The sequence below is a fragment of the Capsicum annuum genome, chromosome 12 (assembly GCF_002878395.1).
Source record: "Capsicum annuum cultivar UCD-10X-F1 chromosome 12, UCD10Xv1.1, whole genome shotgun sequence".
NCBI classification, from domain to species: domain Eukaryota; kingdom Viridiplantae; phylum Streptophyta; class Magnoliopsida; order Solanales; family Solanaceae; genus Capsicum; species Capsicum annuum.
Window position 1 is genome coordinate 108,528,198 of NC_061122.1, and position 16,433 is coordinate 108,544,630.

Below are 16,433 nucleotides of genomic sequence, written 5' to 3' on the forward strand. Positions count from 1 at the left end.
GGTGGTGAACACATTCAAATTTAATTTCCTTGTTATTAAATGTGTGATAGGATTTATGTGAACAATCCATGGCACCCCTAAAATAATTTCATCACTAATATATTTTATTAAAACAAAGGTTTTTGACATGCATGATTTGCCTTGACAAATATATGCCATGAAAATTGTATATTCAACTTTCATTCGATGACCACTAGCATTTCTTAAAATATGAGTAGTTTTATGAAAATATTTAAAAGGTATTAAGCCTTCTTGTATGCAATTACAGTCTGCTATACTATTAATAAGAGCTGTAAATTATTTTTTGAAGTTAAAATCAATCAAAAGAGTTATTTTGCATAAAATTTCTGACGTGTTATATCTTTTACTCTTTGAAGAAATCCTTCTTCTGGTGGGCTAGGAATATTATCTACAGTATCTGTAGCAGGACTTTGATTTTCTAGAGTAGATATCCTTTTATCTAATGTCATATTATTATTTTTGAGGATGACGGTTTCCTTCTTGAGATTATCAATCTCTATCTTTAAATCTTGGGTTGTTGTCAGAGTACTAGTTACTTTATCCTTTTCCTTGAGAAGTCTTTAAACTTCAGTTATAGTATAAGGACTCTTTTTAAAAGGAATTTTCCGTTGTTCTTTAGGAGAACTTGTAGAAGGTTTTCTCATCTGACGCATTATTTGAGATCATAATTCTGGATCTTTGATAGTTTCAAGAAGTGCTGCTAAATTATCATTTTCAAGAACATTAATTTCTAGATCCTGAAACTGAGAATAAATATTATAAAAGAACATTATCTTCATCCTTTTTATCACAAGGTTGTCCTATTTGAAAAGGTAACACTCATCTTTAGAAAACATATAATCCTCATTCTAGAGAACTCTTAAGTATTAATCTGCAAAAAATTCTTCATCATCACTCTGATCCAAGATTGAATTTTTTGGAGAAGAATTTAATAGTATTTTGTATAGAGATTGTTTCATCTTTTTATCTATGTTGAGATTTTTAGTCTTATCCTTAACTTTATAATCCCTGGCATAATGACCTATTCTTCTACATTTGTAGCAAGCATTAGGCTTGTTAGACTTAGTAAAATCTTTTCTTGGTTTAAAAATTTTTTTCTTTCTATGTCTATAAGGTTAGGCTCTCTAGAACTCTTAAGAATACCAATGGCAAATTATTCACAAAATTCTCCTAAATGTTGTCTTTTAGTAAGACGATATCTATTGATTTGCTGGTTTAATCTATTTTCATTGCATAAGGATTGTCCTTCTTGAGAACAAACTGTAATGGTCTAAAAATTTGATGAAATATATGAAATTTATGATTTTGTATGATTTGATTATTTTACCCCTCCCTATAGTTGCATTATGGTATTTCTGAGGTATGGGAGTGATTGGTATGATTTTCCATTAATTTTGATCCAATTTATGCAATGTTGTAGTTCTTTATGACTTTGAGAGCCTTATTTTAGACTTATGGGATATCTTTTGATCCGTGCGATGGATGGCCAAACAGACTACGCCAGAAGCTCTGGAATATCTATTTTAAGCTGGGTAGACCTTTGGTTCGGGTCCTGATGTATTCGAGCTCATTTTGACCTATTGATCGGAAAGTTGGAAAATTGAAAATATGGGTGTGGGATTAACATTTGATCGAAACAACCACGGATGAAAAATCAGACTTCTCCAGTAGATTTGAAATGTTAACTTTTGGGTGTTAGCATGTTTGGTATGATTTTACGGCTTTTAAATCTCATTTCGACCCTCGGTTTGAAAAATTGTGATTTTGGATTTCGGGGTTTAACTTTGTAAAAATGATATGTTTTCAAAAATCTGACTTTGCCAACGTGTCTGAAACGTCTAATTTAGTATGGTTGCATAGTTCATTTGCATATATCAGACTCCGAACGAATCTTGGTTACCCCGTCGAAATCTAGGGTGAATTTGAGGGCAAAAATCTGGTGCAAAAAAATAAAAAAACCACAATATAAAATCTTTTTTGGGCCTATTTTGCTCATTTTTTCATCTTGCCTCTTGAGAGTTAAGCCCTAAAATAGTATGGGAGCTTAAAAGTGGAGCTTGAAAAGCTAGATTAACACCTATTTCTTGATTTTATTATGAATTTAAGGTAAGAATTCATCATTTCTTAGTAATTTCATGATAAATTTCTCAAAACCCCAAAAATCTTAGGGATTGATTTCAAACTTCAATTTCACTCCTTTTCATTTGAATAAATATTTTTATCTTATAATTACCAGTTTTTCATCAATTTAACCATCAAAACAACTTCGATTCATGATTTAAACCCGGATTTCAAAGATTTTACCCGATAAAGCTCAAAAATAGTTTTTCTTTGATTTGAACCCCATTTTTTACTCGATTTAACTTGAGTTTTCAGATGTAGGTTTCTAAAAATATGGGAAACATATTTTTGAAGTAAATTTCTAATTTTTCCATTCTTTTTTAGAAACCCGTTTCGGGGGCCCATTTTGACCCCGAACCAAAAGTAGTCAATATAGGTGTCGTTGGTTTTGTTTGGACGCGTAGATTTAATACTTAATATTTTTAGTGGTGTTTAATATTTTTTGTGAAAGTTAAGATTGTGGGTTTAAAGTGTAGCAGACCGGTTTGGCTTTTGAGGTAGGTTATGGCTTAACTCTTTTAAACTGGGCTAGGTAGTAAATGATGATACAAAATGCATGTTAAGGATGGGAGCTAATCATGAAAAATGTCTATTAATATGTTGTACCCATGTTGGGGCCTATATGTGATGGAATTATCGAAATTGAGTTATTATGTGATATGTGTGATCGTGTAGGGTCCTATGTGATATTAATAGGCTTTAATACATGTGAATAATTATATTGTGTTATTAATATGCTTAATACGATGCCATTGGTGTATTGTGATTATAGTCATACTCTATTTGTCATATGAGACATGAGAAAATTCATGGATGAAACTAAAATAATGAGCAGATATTGGCTCACATAGTTATGAAAATATATCATTGTGGTTGGTTGTGAAAATACTCATTGTGATTGGTTGTGAGCATTACATCCTAATTCATACTCATTCATGAAACATTTGGTACCACCGTGGCAACATCTGAGAAACACCAATAATATCTTTTTAAAATTCTCCCCGAGGGATGTGCCGAGGAGGAGATAGCATAACACCTTATAAAACCCTTTCTGAGGGATGTGACAAAAAGGAGATATAAGATATATGGATTGTATATGGGTTGATAAGCCCTTTATGGGTCCTGTGTTGGGAGGCTTGCCTCCGTAAGTGTATTCGAGGATTGTGCAATAATCCTGGAGTTGTGCGACGACCTTGTGCATCATCATCAGCATCTTCATTATCATATACATTGCATTACTTTATTGTGTTATGTTGATTTGTATTGCCATATTGACTTGTTATCTATGTATTTATCGTATTTTCTTTTACTTGTATTTGATGATCTTGTATATGTATGTACCTCCTTGTTCTTCTTATATGTGCTATAATACGTACTTTGGTTCTATCTTGGTGTGATGTTGCAATATATGTGAGATATATTAAAACTGTTAGTACAAGCGGTGTAGGCTATCATTGTGAGATATTTTCTGATTGCAGGTGATGTGCCTTTAGTGTATATTTTATATGCTTTATTGCTGCTTTGCTTGGTCGGCCGATCATACCTACTGAGTACAAGCAGAACGTACTCATGCCTATTGTGCCTTTTTGGTGCAGGTCCTAGCTCGAGTGCACCTCAGTTTGATTGACTCGAGCAATTATTAGAGCTTCCAAGGTAGTGATTGGACATTCATGCGTCCGAAGATCACCTTTATCTTTCTATAGTAGTTATGTCTTTATTAGTATTCAGAGACAGATATTATTCCTTTATGGTTATTTTTTTGATGTATTTGACTCTTGGATTGTATTAATAGTTCTTACACTATTGACAACTGGTTTTGGGCATGATTGATATTTTGGATAAGTTCCTTACGTATTGTTATGATTACTTACATGGTTCAGCTTCGTTCTAGAAGCCTTATCTTGGGATATTTCTTTCTTTTTCTCTTTTTATATCAGTTTGGGTGATAGTCTTACTTGTCAAGGTACGCCGCGACAAGTGCCATCATGACCCTCATTTTTGGGTCATGACAAATTGGTATCAGAGCAACTAGGTTTCATTGGTATCAATGGTTTAAGAATGGGATATCTAATAGAGTCTTATAAACTGGTAATTGACATTTGTATCTATCTTCGGGAGGCTATAGGACATCTTTAGGAAACTTTCCTCATTTTATTCTTTATCGTGCAAAGTTCTTTTATACCTAGTATTCTAAGTTGGGTTTCACTCTTTCCGTGTGAATAGTGTGGCTTATATAACTATCAGTTAAGAGATGCTACGAGAAATTGGTAGAGATTATTTGTCGGTTGTAGGCCTATTGATGCTTCTAAGGTTTCATGGGATCAGTTTGTTGATGTCTTTCTTGAGAGATTTGTGCCTTATAGTTTGAGGGATCGAATGTGGGACGAGTCAAGTTATTTGGAGAAAGGCTCCATGACAGTTGCTGAGTATGAGGCATATTTCTCTGCCCTGTCCAGATATTTCTATGATAGTATTTCCATCGATTCTGAGAAGACTCAGAAGTTTGTGAAAGGTTTGGATGTCTCTCTTTAGTTGGCTATGTCTTAGATAGTTGTGCCTATGGCTTTCTTTCAGAGTATTATGGATCATGCTAAGCGATAAAGGGTATTCTTTAAATATCTCTAGGTGGCGCCAAGAAAGTGCATCATTTTTGTGATTTCAGAGGTTAGTCTCCCTATGGTAGGGATTTTAGTAGTTCTCGTAGATAGTGTAGGTCATTATAGGTGGCTTTATAGAGTTCAAGTGTTAGACCTTCTAGTTCAACAATTCAGGATAGCCATTTGGGCCTAGTTGTACCTTCTCCTGTTGAGATTGGTCGTAAAGGTTGCTACGTACCTAATGAGACTAGCCATATGGCCAAGAAATATCCTCGTCGTATGTTTAGAGCTACTCTTATTTCAGCTGTGAGGGGTGGGGGCACTACCAAAGGTCAGAAGAACATAGGTAGTGGAGCTCATGGGAGTGGCCATGGGGCCGCTTGAGCAGTTGGTGGTCGTGGTCAGTGTTATGCTATACCAGCTAAATCTGAGGCAAAGGTTTCTGATGCTGTGATTACAGGTATTGTCCCTATTTATTTCAGACCTGTATCTGTATTATTTGATCCCAGATCGATTTTCTCTTATGTGTCTGGTATTTTGCTTCGGGTTTGATTTTGTTAGTGAGCCTCTTGCCATGCCTATTCATGTATCTACCCTGGTAGGTGATTCTTTAGTGGTGAATCAGGCCCATCGATCTTATGTTGTGACTTTTATTGGGCATGAGACTTTGGTAGATTTGTTTGTATTAGATAAAGTGGATTTTGATATTATTTTAGGCATAGATTGGTTCCTTATCATGTTTTCTTAGATTGTTTTGCTAAGACTGTGACTTTAGCTTCGCCGGGTGTGCCAAGGATACCTTGGAAGGGTGTACTTCATTTGGGTCCTAAGAGGATTATATCTTATTTTTAGGCTCATAAATTGATTAAAAGAGGATATTTATCATTCTTGACTCATATTCATGACACCTGTGTTATTTTGCCTCCTTTCTTGGATTTTACCCGTGATTTTATGGATGTATTACCTACGGACTTGCCTGGTATACTTTCGGATTGAGATATTGATTTCAGTATTGATGTTGAGCTGGGCACCAAAACCATTTTTATTCTTCCTTATAGGATGGCCCGGCAGAGTTGAAAGAACTGAAGGATCAGTCGTAGGAGTTGTTGGATAGAGGATTTATCTTAACTAGTGTTTCACCTTGGAGTGTGCCTATTTTGTTTGTAAAGAAAAATGATGGGTCATATATTGATTATCAGCAGTTGGATAAGGTGACGGTTAGGAATAAGGATTCTCTTCTTTGCATTGATGATTTGTTTGATCAGCTTTGGGTGTTGTAGTGTTTTTAAAGATTAATTTGAGGTTTGGTTATCACCAATTGAGGATTAGAACTTTGGATATTTCGAAGATAATTTTTGGGACTCAATATAGTCATTATGAGTTCTTGGTCATGTCTTTTGGGTTGACCAATGCCCCTGCCGTGTTCATGGAGTTGATGAACTAGGTGTTTCGATCATATCTCGACTCCTTTGTTTTTGTATTTATAGATGATATATTGGTTTATTTAGAGCATTTGCGGATTGTGCTTCAAAGATTGAGGGATAAAAAGTTGTATGCAAAGTTCTCTAAGTGCGAGTTTGGTTGGAGTCTGTTTCTTTCTTGGATCATGTGGTGACTAAGGAAGGTATTATGGTTGATCCATACAAGGTTGCAATGGTTCTTGATTGGGCTAGACCTACTTCGCCCATCGAAATTTGTAGTTGTGTTGGCTTGGTGGGTTATTATCAGCGTCTTGTTAAGGGTTTTTCATCCATTGTAGCTCTATTGACTAAGTTAACTCAGAAGAAGATTTCTTTCAAATGTCTGATGCTTGTGAGGCGAACTTCTAAAAGCTCAAGGATTTGTTGACTTCAACTCCTATATTGGCTTTGCCCAAGGAGAGCATGGGTTTTTTCGTGTTTTATCATGCTTTTGGTATTAGTTTGGGTGTTATGTTAATGTTGGAGGGAAAGGTGATTATGTATGCATCTCGTCAGTTGAAGCCTCATGAGAGGAATTATCCTACCCATTATTTGGAGTTATGTGCAGTTGTGTTTGTTTTGAAGTTGTGGAGGAACTACTTCTATGGATTCCATTGTGAGATCTTCTCAAATCATCGTAGCCTTCAGTACCTCTTTACCCAGTGAGATCTTCATATGAGGCAGCGCCATTAGCTTGAGTTGCTGAAGAATTATGAATTGACTATTCTCTACCATCCGGGCAAGGATAATGTGGTTCCAGATGCCTCAAGCCGAAAGTTGACTAGTGTGGGTAGCTTGGTGCATCTTTTGATTAGAAGAGGACTTTGGCCTTAGAGGTTCAGTCTTTACAAACCAGATTGTTAGGCTTGATATTTTGACATCGGGGTGTATTTCGGCATTTGTGGATGCTAGATCTTCTTTGAAGGAGCAGATTCGAGCTCATCGGTTTGATAATGTTGGATTTAGGTTGGTTTTAGATAAAGTGTTGAGTGGGAAGGCTAAGGAAGCCTCACTTGATTCAATGGAGTTTTGAAGATTGGGGGCCGAGTTTGTGTGCCGAGACGGTGTAATAACCCAAATTTTTCTTAGGCTGAATTTCTCCTCGAGAAGGTTAAGGAGTGACTTCCTAAGTAAGTATCGTTTTAACCATATAGAATTTCCCTAATTTTGACTTTTTATCACATGAGAAATTTGATAAGCTTTCCATCGATATAAGATTCGCCCAAATTTGATACCCGGGCAAGAAGTTATCGCTAATTTAAGTCCTAGTCGTAAAATAGCATCATTTTAGTGCTTGGCTCGTCACAGAGAGGGTCTATTTGACGATTGTCAAATTCCAGTGGAACTCCGCGATAGTGGCACATCGTGGAGGACCCCAATTTCCCAGTAGTCAATTTCTAGTGGCCTAGCTCGATTGTGATGTGTCGCGCTGAATTTCCAAGTCCCAACCAGTGGAACAACGCGATGGCTCCGCGTCGCGGTGACTCCCTGATTCCCATTGGTCAATTTCTAGTGAGCCACCACGATAGTGGCACGTCATGGTGGCCCATAAAATCGGGTTCCCAATTCAATTTTTCCAGCTTCCTACAGAAGTTAAAAAGGGCACTTTGGACTTTTTCCAAGCCTCTTAAACTGTACAAACACCAAATTAAAGTCATTTACAAGTATTCTATGAAGTTTTTCTCAAGTTTTCTCTCAATAAAAACCCTAAGTATCCAAAACCTTTTTCAAGAATCTCAAGAATCCACCATAGATTTTCTAAATTAAGTCAAGATTCAAGGTTCCCAAGTCAAGGGCATCAAGAACCCTCATCCAAGAGTACAAATAGAGTCCCAAAAGCAAAAGTTCATCCAAAGCTTCTAATTCAAGGTATGTGGGGTTTGAACAAGGATACTCCTTTCGTACTTGTGGCCAGAAGTTGTTTTAAATTACAAGAATATATGGTTTCACATGTTTTCTTATGAAAATTGAAGTATGAGTTAGTACCCTTTGATGTTGTTCTTGAGATTATGATAATTTCCATGTTTTAGAAATTGAGATACATGAGTATGTTGAGATTTTAATGTATAATGCTGAAATTCCAGATTTCTATATGACTTATGAATCCTTATGATCTCTAGTATGCATTTTGATGAGTCTTAACTTGAGATTGAACTATGGGCCACTAAGATCTACTTGAGAATTCCAATTTTATGAACTTATGTGCTATAAGCACCGATGATTTAAGTACTTTGAGATTATTGAGAAATATTTTTTACCTTTTTAGTCCTAATAGAGTTGGAATCCACAATGATGTTCTATTAAAACAAATAGTAATACATTTTGGTCTTCAGTATAGACCCTTGAGTTATTTGAGATGGATTTCCTAAGAGTTCTGAGCTGAGTATGCGAGTAGTATTTAACACCGAGTTGGGTATGATTCCGAGGTCTCATACCCCAGAACTACGTGCCACCATAGGACTGAGATCTATGGGCCCAAGGCTGAGATAGTGATCACTGAGTTGAGGTTATACTCCCTGGAAAGAGTATGACGCCTCTCCCCAATGTGAGGTTTCTTCCTTAGGCGGACAAGACGTTGGACTCCATGTATCTCACATGGTTTATGTCGGTTAGAAGAAACTCCTGAGTGTCCAAAGTTATATAATCCCAAGTTTTAAGTGTCTTGAGTCTAAAAGAGTTCTAGAGTTCCCAAGTGTAGAAAGTTCCTAAAAGTTCTGAGTCTTTGAGTTTTAAAGAAGTTTTACTTTCCATGAGATAAAAGTATAAGTTTGAAAGTATTGTTTAAAATTCCTTTAGCCTTCAAGTATTAAGAATAAGAGGAGAGTAGAGATTTTAAAGTTAAGTATAATGACTCACGAGATTTATATTTCATGTTTTACTATTCACGATTCATGAGAATTTTATTTTAGATTTATTCAAGCCATGTGAGTCATTCATATATGCATGCATGATTTTATAAAGAGTAATGATAATGTTTATTTAAATGCATGCACCCCCATATACTCAGCACATTCCCAAGTGTTGATCCACATATACGTCTATGTGCTACATTATCTTATAATGTAGGTTCAGGTGCTCAATCCCAGCCTCGTCAGTTATTTCTAAGAACCTTTGCCTACATCTCCACAGTGGTGAGTCCTCATGGTTTGAGGACCTATTTTCAGACATTTCAGTAATTTTGTAGATATATTATTGCTTCCAGTTCAGTTTGAGTCAGTTGAGGACCTATCCCAATGGCTCTCTAGTCATGGAGTATTAAAGGCTTTGTCAGACTAGTTATCAGATTGTTAGTATGTTGAGATTTCCAGTATTGTGGTAATTTGGACCGAGTATTTTCTTCATATTTCCTATCATTTGATATGACAGTACCAGTGTTTTGTTTATTTTATTTTAAAATAAGTTATTATATGTAGTAATAGGCTCAAAGGGTTAGCTTGGCGCTACTTGTAGACTTAAGCACCGTGTGACGCTTCGAGATGAGATTTCGGGGCGTTACAGAGTGGGTGACTGGATTAGGTTGATCTTGGAGGAGGCCCATTATTCCAGATATTCTATTCATCCAGGTGTGACTAAGATGTATTGTGATTTGAGGAAACACTATTGGTGGGGTGGTATGAAGCAAGATATGGCATATTTTGTGGCTCGTTGCCTATGTTGTCAATAGGTGGAGGCCGAGCATATGAGACTAGGTAGATTGCTTCAGAGATTACCCATTCCTGAGTGGAAGTGAGAATGGATCACCATGGACTTTATGACTAGTTCACCTCGTACATCTCATGGTTCTGACAGTGCTTGGGTCATCATGGATCGATTGACCAAGTCAGCTCACTTTATTCAGTTCGGGTCTCATTCAGTGCTGAGAGGTTAGCCCCTATCTTTATTTGTGAGATTGTGCGTCTGTATGGTGCGTCGATGTCCATTATTTCAAATCAAGGTTCTGTGTTCACATCTCACTTTTGGAAGACTTTTCAAGATGAGTTGGGTACTCGGGTTGATCTTAGCATAGCATTTCACCCCAGACTGATGGCCAGTCAGAGCGGACTATCCAGGTTTTAGAGTGTGCTCCGCGCATGTGTGATGGATTTTAGTGGCCAGTAGGAGCAACATTTGGCTTTAATAGAGTTTGCATATAATAATAGCTATCATTTCAGTATTGATATAGCTCCTTTTGAGTCGTCATATGGTAGGCATTGTCATTCCCTAGTGGATTGGTTTGATGTTTCAGAGATGAGACCTCGAGGTGCGGACTTGCTTCGTGAGTCTTTGAATAGAGTCTGGGTCATTTAGGATGGACTAAGAACAGCTCAGAGTAGGCAAAAGTGCTATACTGATTGTAGACTTAATGACTTGAGATTTGGCATTGGAGATCATGTTTTCCATTGAGTTTCACCCATGAAGGGTGTAATCAGGTTTGGGAAGAGGGTCAAGCTTAGCCCAAGGTATATTGGTCCATTTGAGATTCTTCAGACTGTTGGTAATGTGGCTTATGAGTTAGCTTTGCCCCTTGATTTATCAGTTGTTTATCCCATTTTTCATATTTATATGTTTTATCGTTATATTCCTGATGAGTCTCATGTCATTCGTTGGGAGTCAGTTTAGTTAGATGAGCGGTTATCCTTTGTTGAGGAACTGGTTTCCATTTTGGCTAAGGATGTTAGGCGGTTGTGCTCTAGATTGATCCATGTGGTTAAGGTACAGTGGCAACATCGACTTACAAATAAAGCTACTTGAGAGGTCGAGTCAGATATACGTAGTTCTTATCCTCATCTCTTCATTAGTTCAGGTATTTCTTTGCCTTAGTTTGAGGACGAACTATATTTTTAGTGGTGGATATTGTAACGATCTACAAATTTGATGAAATATGTAAAAGTTTTAATTTTGTGTGATTTGGCTGTTTTACCTATCCCCGTAGTTACATTATGGTATTTCTGGGGTGTGGGAGTGATTGGTATGATTTCCATTACATTTTGGTATCATTTATGTGATATTGTGGTTTTTGATGGCTTCGATAGCCTTATTTTAGACTTATAGGGATATCTTTTTTATCCATGCGACGAATGGCTGAACGAGTTGCACTAGCAGCTCCAAAGTATCGATTTTAGGTAGGTGGACCTTTGGTTCGGGTCCCGATGCACCCAAGCTCATTTTGACCTATTGGTTGGAAAGTTGAAAAATTGAAAATATAGGTGTGGGACTCACATTTGATCGAAACGACATCAAATGGAAAATTTGACTTCTCTGTCAGATCCGAAATGTCAATTATAGGGTGGTAGCATGTTTGGTATGATTTTATGGCTTTTAAATCTCATTTCGACTCTCGGTTTGGAAAATTATGATTTCGGGTTTTGGGGGTCAACTTTATGAAAATAATATTTTTTTCGAAAATATGACTTTGCCAACGCGTCCAAAACGTCGAATTTAGTATGGTTTCATAGTTTGTTTGCATATATCAAACTCCGAACGAATCTCGGGTACCCCATCGAAATCTAAGGGAATTTGAGGGTAAAAATTCGGTGCAAAAAAACAGAAAATCTACAATATAAAACCTTTTTTTTGGCCTATTTTGCTCATTTTTTTCATTTTGCCTCTTCAGAGTTAAGCCCTAAAATAGTATGGGAGCTTAAAAGTGAAGCTTGTGGAGCTTGAAAAGCTAGATTAACACCTGTTTCTTGATTTTATTACGGATTTAAGTAAGAATTCATCATTTCTTAATAATTTCTTGATAAAATTCTCAAAACCTCAAAACTCTTAGGGATTGATTTCAAACTTTAATTTCACTCCTTTCATTTGAATAATATTTTTATCTTATAATAACCAGTTTTTCATCAATTTAACCATCAAAACAACTTTGAGTCTTGATTTAAACCCAAATTTCAAAGATTTTACCCGATAATGCTCAAAAATTATTTTTCTTCGATTTGAACCTCATTTTTTACTCAATTTAACTTGGGTTTTCAGATGTAGGTTCCTAAAAATATGAAGAACATATTTTTGAAGTAAAGTTTTGATTTTGTCCTTCTTTTTTAGAAACCCATTTCAGGGGTTTGTTTTGATCCCGAACCAAAAGTAGTCAGTATGGGTGTCGTTGGTTTTGTTTGGATGCGTAGATTTAATATTTGATATTTTTAGTGGTGTTCGAGATTGTTCATGAAAAGTAAGGTCGTGGGTTCAAAGTGTAGCAGACCTGTTTCGATTTTTGAGGTAGGTTATGGCTTAACTCTTTCAGACTGGGTTGGGTAGTAAATGATGATAAAAAATGCATGTTAAGGATGGGAACTAATCATAAAAATGTCTATTAATGTGTTGTGCCCGTGTGGAGGCCTATATTTGATATAATTGTCGAAATTGAGTTATTATGTGATATGTGTGACCGTGTGGGGTCCTATGTGATATTAATAGCCTTAAATATATGTGAATAATTATATTGTGTTGTTAAGATGCTTAATATGGTACCATTGGTGTATTGTAATTATATTCATACTTTATTTGGCATATGAGACATGTGGAAATTTATGGATGAAACTGAAATAATGAGTGGATATTGGCTCACATGGTCATTGAAATATATCATTGTGGTTGGTTATGAAAATACTCATTGTGATTGGTTGTGAGCATTACATCCTCATATCATACTCGTTCATGAAACACTGGTACCACCGTGGCAAGATCTGAGAAATACTGGCAACATCTTTTAATAACCCTCTCCGAGGGATGTGTTGAGGAGGAGATATTATAACACCTTATAAAACCCTTTCCGAAAGATGTGACGAAAAGGAGATATTTTTTATAATGGTTAATTTAAAATTTATTAATAACCAACAAAAAATTTATAATTAGTGGACCAACCCACTTTTATATGAAATAGCCGAGAATGGGCAACCCATTCTAAAAATTACCCGACCCGCCATTTCTATTATTACAGATAAAAAATGTATAGGTTTCCTAAACTAATTCTCATTCTTCTCCGCCGCAAATCTGGTTACTTCAGCTAAGAAAAGCTTCTGTGGATTATCAACTTCACATCTGTTACCATTAGCTCTCAAATATTGGTACTTTCTCCATTTTGCTTCCTTTTCTTGCTCCGATTCTCCATTAACGGTTGTGTGTGATATCTCCAGGTGTGTTCTTCGATGGATGAGATGAAGCTACTCATTTTGTTTTGTATTGATGGAATCAAGACCTTGGATGTTATCTGAGATCTGTGTAAGTACTGTTCATTCAACTTTCTTAAATGTTCATCCTTGTTCTTATTATCATGCTCTTCCTTGTAGTTGTCTAAAGGATGACGATACTGGTGAACTTAGATCCGTATAGATTGATCTAAACTATCTAGGTGTTTTACATGCCAACATTTTCCCCGACCTTCCCCTTTTGCTGAGTCCTTTTTGAAGACTGTGATTGATTAGTCTAAGATCTAGATTTCTCAATGTAAACATGTTGTTGTGAATTTGTATATACTGTACCCTTCTCAATCGATTTACACTCTTGTTGCTCTTATCCTTATGTAAGGACATTTCAGTTTGTCACTATTTAGAATCTTTCTACCTTGTGATTGTAATTGATGAAAGCTTGTGATTATAAAATCTCCTCTGTCAATGGCTAGATTAGTAAGATAATCTGCCAACTAATTACCTTCCCTCATAATATGTTGATATTGAACCTGTTTGCACTGCATTAAATTCTATGTTTGATCAACCTACTCTATTACATGTCAAGAACACTTCCACTCTATGCTCAGAATTTTTTGCATTAGCATTGAATCAGTCTGTATAATTATCTTTTCCTTCTGTGTTACATTAGTATGACTAGCTGCTTGTAGATTCGCCTTAGTTTCTGCCTCCACATTAGAGGTATTATCTATTTTAGATCCTTCTGCATATATTAATCCCTTACACAAAAAGCATAAGAACTACCCCTGGATTGCCTCTGGATGCCCCATCAGTATTATAAATCACCCAACCAGACTGAGGAAATCTCCACATGACCTTTGTAATCTTTATTTTAGGCTTCCTTCCTTGTATCTTATAAGAATATCAAGCCAGCTACTAGGAAATTTTCTTCTTGGGTTTCTTACATTAAGTAATAGGCCCACATTTCTTGTAACATTAAAGATAACCTTATGTACAGACATATTTTTCCTTCATGCTTCAACCTGTTTCTTTTCTTCCATAGCTCCTATGTGATCATACTTGGAATGGATTGATAATAAGGTTTGAATCTTTCCTTGACTTTCTTTGTCCACCAAGTAAGAATGGTTTCTCTAAGTGATACTCCTTGAATCAGAATACCTGTATATGAAGCAAAATAGGACCAAGTCCTATTAGCTGAGGATGATCTAAGAAACCCATGTGAAATTATTTCTTGATCAGGCTGCATGCAACACCAATATTTAATTAGTCCTTCAACCCCCCCATCTTTTCATCATAGCATCTACTGGCACCTTTCTTCTCCAGATCCTCCATATTAAGAATGCCATTTTGAATGGTAGACCTTTAACCCATATAGAGTTATATATAGCATTTCTTTCTTGTCTCTGCCTGATATACTCCCATGTTGATTTCACTTGAATTTGCCAGAAGTTTCCAATCTTCAAATAGGGATATTCTGTCTATGTTATTCAATTCTGGGCCTTATTTTAGCTTTAATATAGGTAACAACCTCCAAAGAAAGTACCTGCATCAAAGCATGATCATTCCACTGAGTACCATCAATTAGCTCCCTAACCTGCTGCAAGCTTTCTGTACCTCTCTGAATCTGAATCAGATTTGATAAATCATCAATATATGTCTAATTATCCAACCATATGTTAGCTTGACCCCCTTTAATCCTTCACAAAATTTGGTGATCCACTAGATCTCTAACCTGCAGCATTTTCTTCCACACTTGAGACCCAGCACCAACCTTCCAATAAAGTTATTAGGATATTGTTTTCTATAGTATTTATTATGTAAGAACCTACTCCATATAGAGTCTTTAGTTCTGAAATTCCACCATAGTTTATAAAATAAAGCCATAGAAACATCTTGTAACCTTCTGAAACCAGTTCTCCTCTCTCTAATGGATAGCATAATGAACTTCATCCCACCCAATGCCTACTTTTCCCCCTAATATGGTTGCTCCCAAAAAATTGAGCAAATATTCTCTGAAGAGCAGATAATACATTAGCTGATGGATTCATGACAGAAAGACAATGGATAGGAATGCTTTGAAGTACATTCTTTATTAGGAAAACCCTACCACCATAAGAAAGTAGTTTTCCTTTCCACTATTGTAATTTACTACTTATCTTATGTAAAATAGGCTGATAGAATTTTTTCTTCTTCCTTATATGAAAAATAGGACACCCTAAGTATGTAAATGGAAAATCTCTTATAGTTATCCCTGTAGCTACCTCTGCCATTAACACTTTGCCTTGAGACACTCATTTATGCATGTAAATTGCACGCTTCTCTTTATTAATCTTCTGACCTGAAACCTTTTTGGAAAGGAGATATGAGATATGTGGATTGTATACTGGTTGACGAACCCTCCATGGGTCCTACGTTAGGAAGCTTGCCTTCGTAGGTGCATACAGGGATTGTTCGATGATCCCGGAGGTTGTACAATGACCTCATGCATCATCATCTTCATCATCATATACGTTGTACTTACTTTATTATGTTATGTTGTGTTGTATTGCCATATTAACTTGTCATCTATGTATTTATCGTAACTTCTTTTACTTGTATTTGAAGGTTTTGTATATGCATGTTCCTCCTTGTTCTTCTTATATGTGATATAATATGTACTTTTGTTCTATCTTGGTGTGATATTGCAATATATATAAGATATATTATAACTGTTAGTACAAGTGGTATGAGCTACCATTGTGAGATATTTTCTAATTGCAGGTGGCGTGCCCTTAGTATATATTTTGTATGCTTTATTGCTACTTTGCTTGGTCGGCCTATCATACCTACTGGGTACAAGTGGACCGTACTCATGCCTACTGCGTCTTTCGGTGCAGGTCCTAGCTTGAGTGCGCCTCAGCTTGATTGACTCAGGCGATTGTTGGAGCTTCCAAGGTAGATATTGGACATTAATGCATCCGAAGTTCACCTTTATCTTTCTATGGTAGTTATGTCTTTAATAGTATTCAGAGACAAATATTATTCCTTTGTGGTTATTTTTTCGATGTATTTGACTCTTGGATTGTATTAGTAGTTCTTACACTATTAACACCTGGTTTTGGGCA

General features: G+C 36.1%; 1 long non-coding RNA gene across 1 annotated transcript; it reads left to right on the plus strand.

Annotated features, from left to right (window-relative positions):
* The first annotated feature begins 13,042 nt into the window (after positions 1–13,042).
* LOC107851683 lies at positions 13,043–16,433 on the plus strand. The gene is made up of 3 exons (XR_001669123.2): positions 13,043–13,248; positions 13,318–13,402; positions 16,206–16,433. It is a non-coding gene; the product is annotated as an uncharacterized LOC107851683 (long non-coding RNA).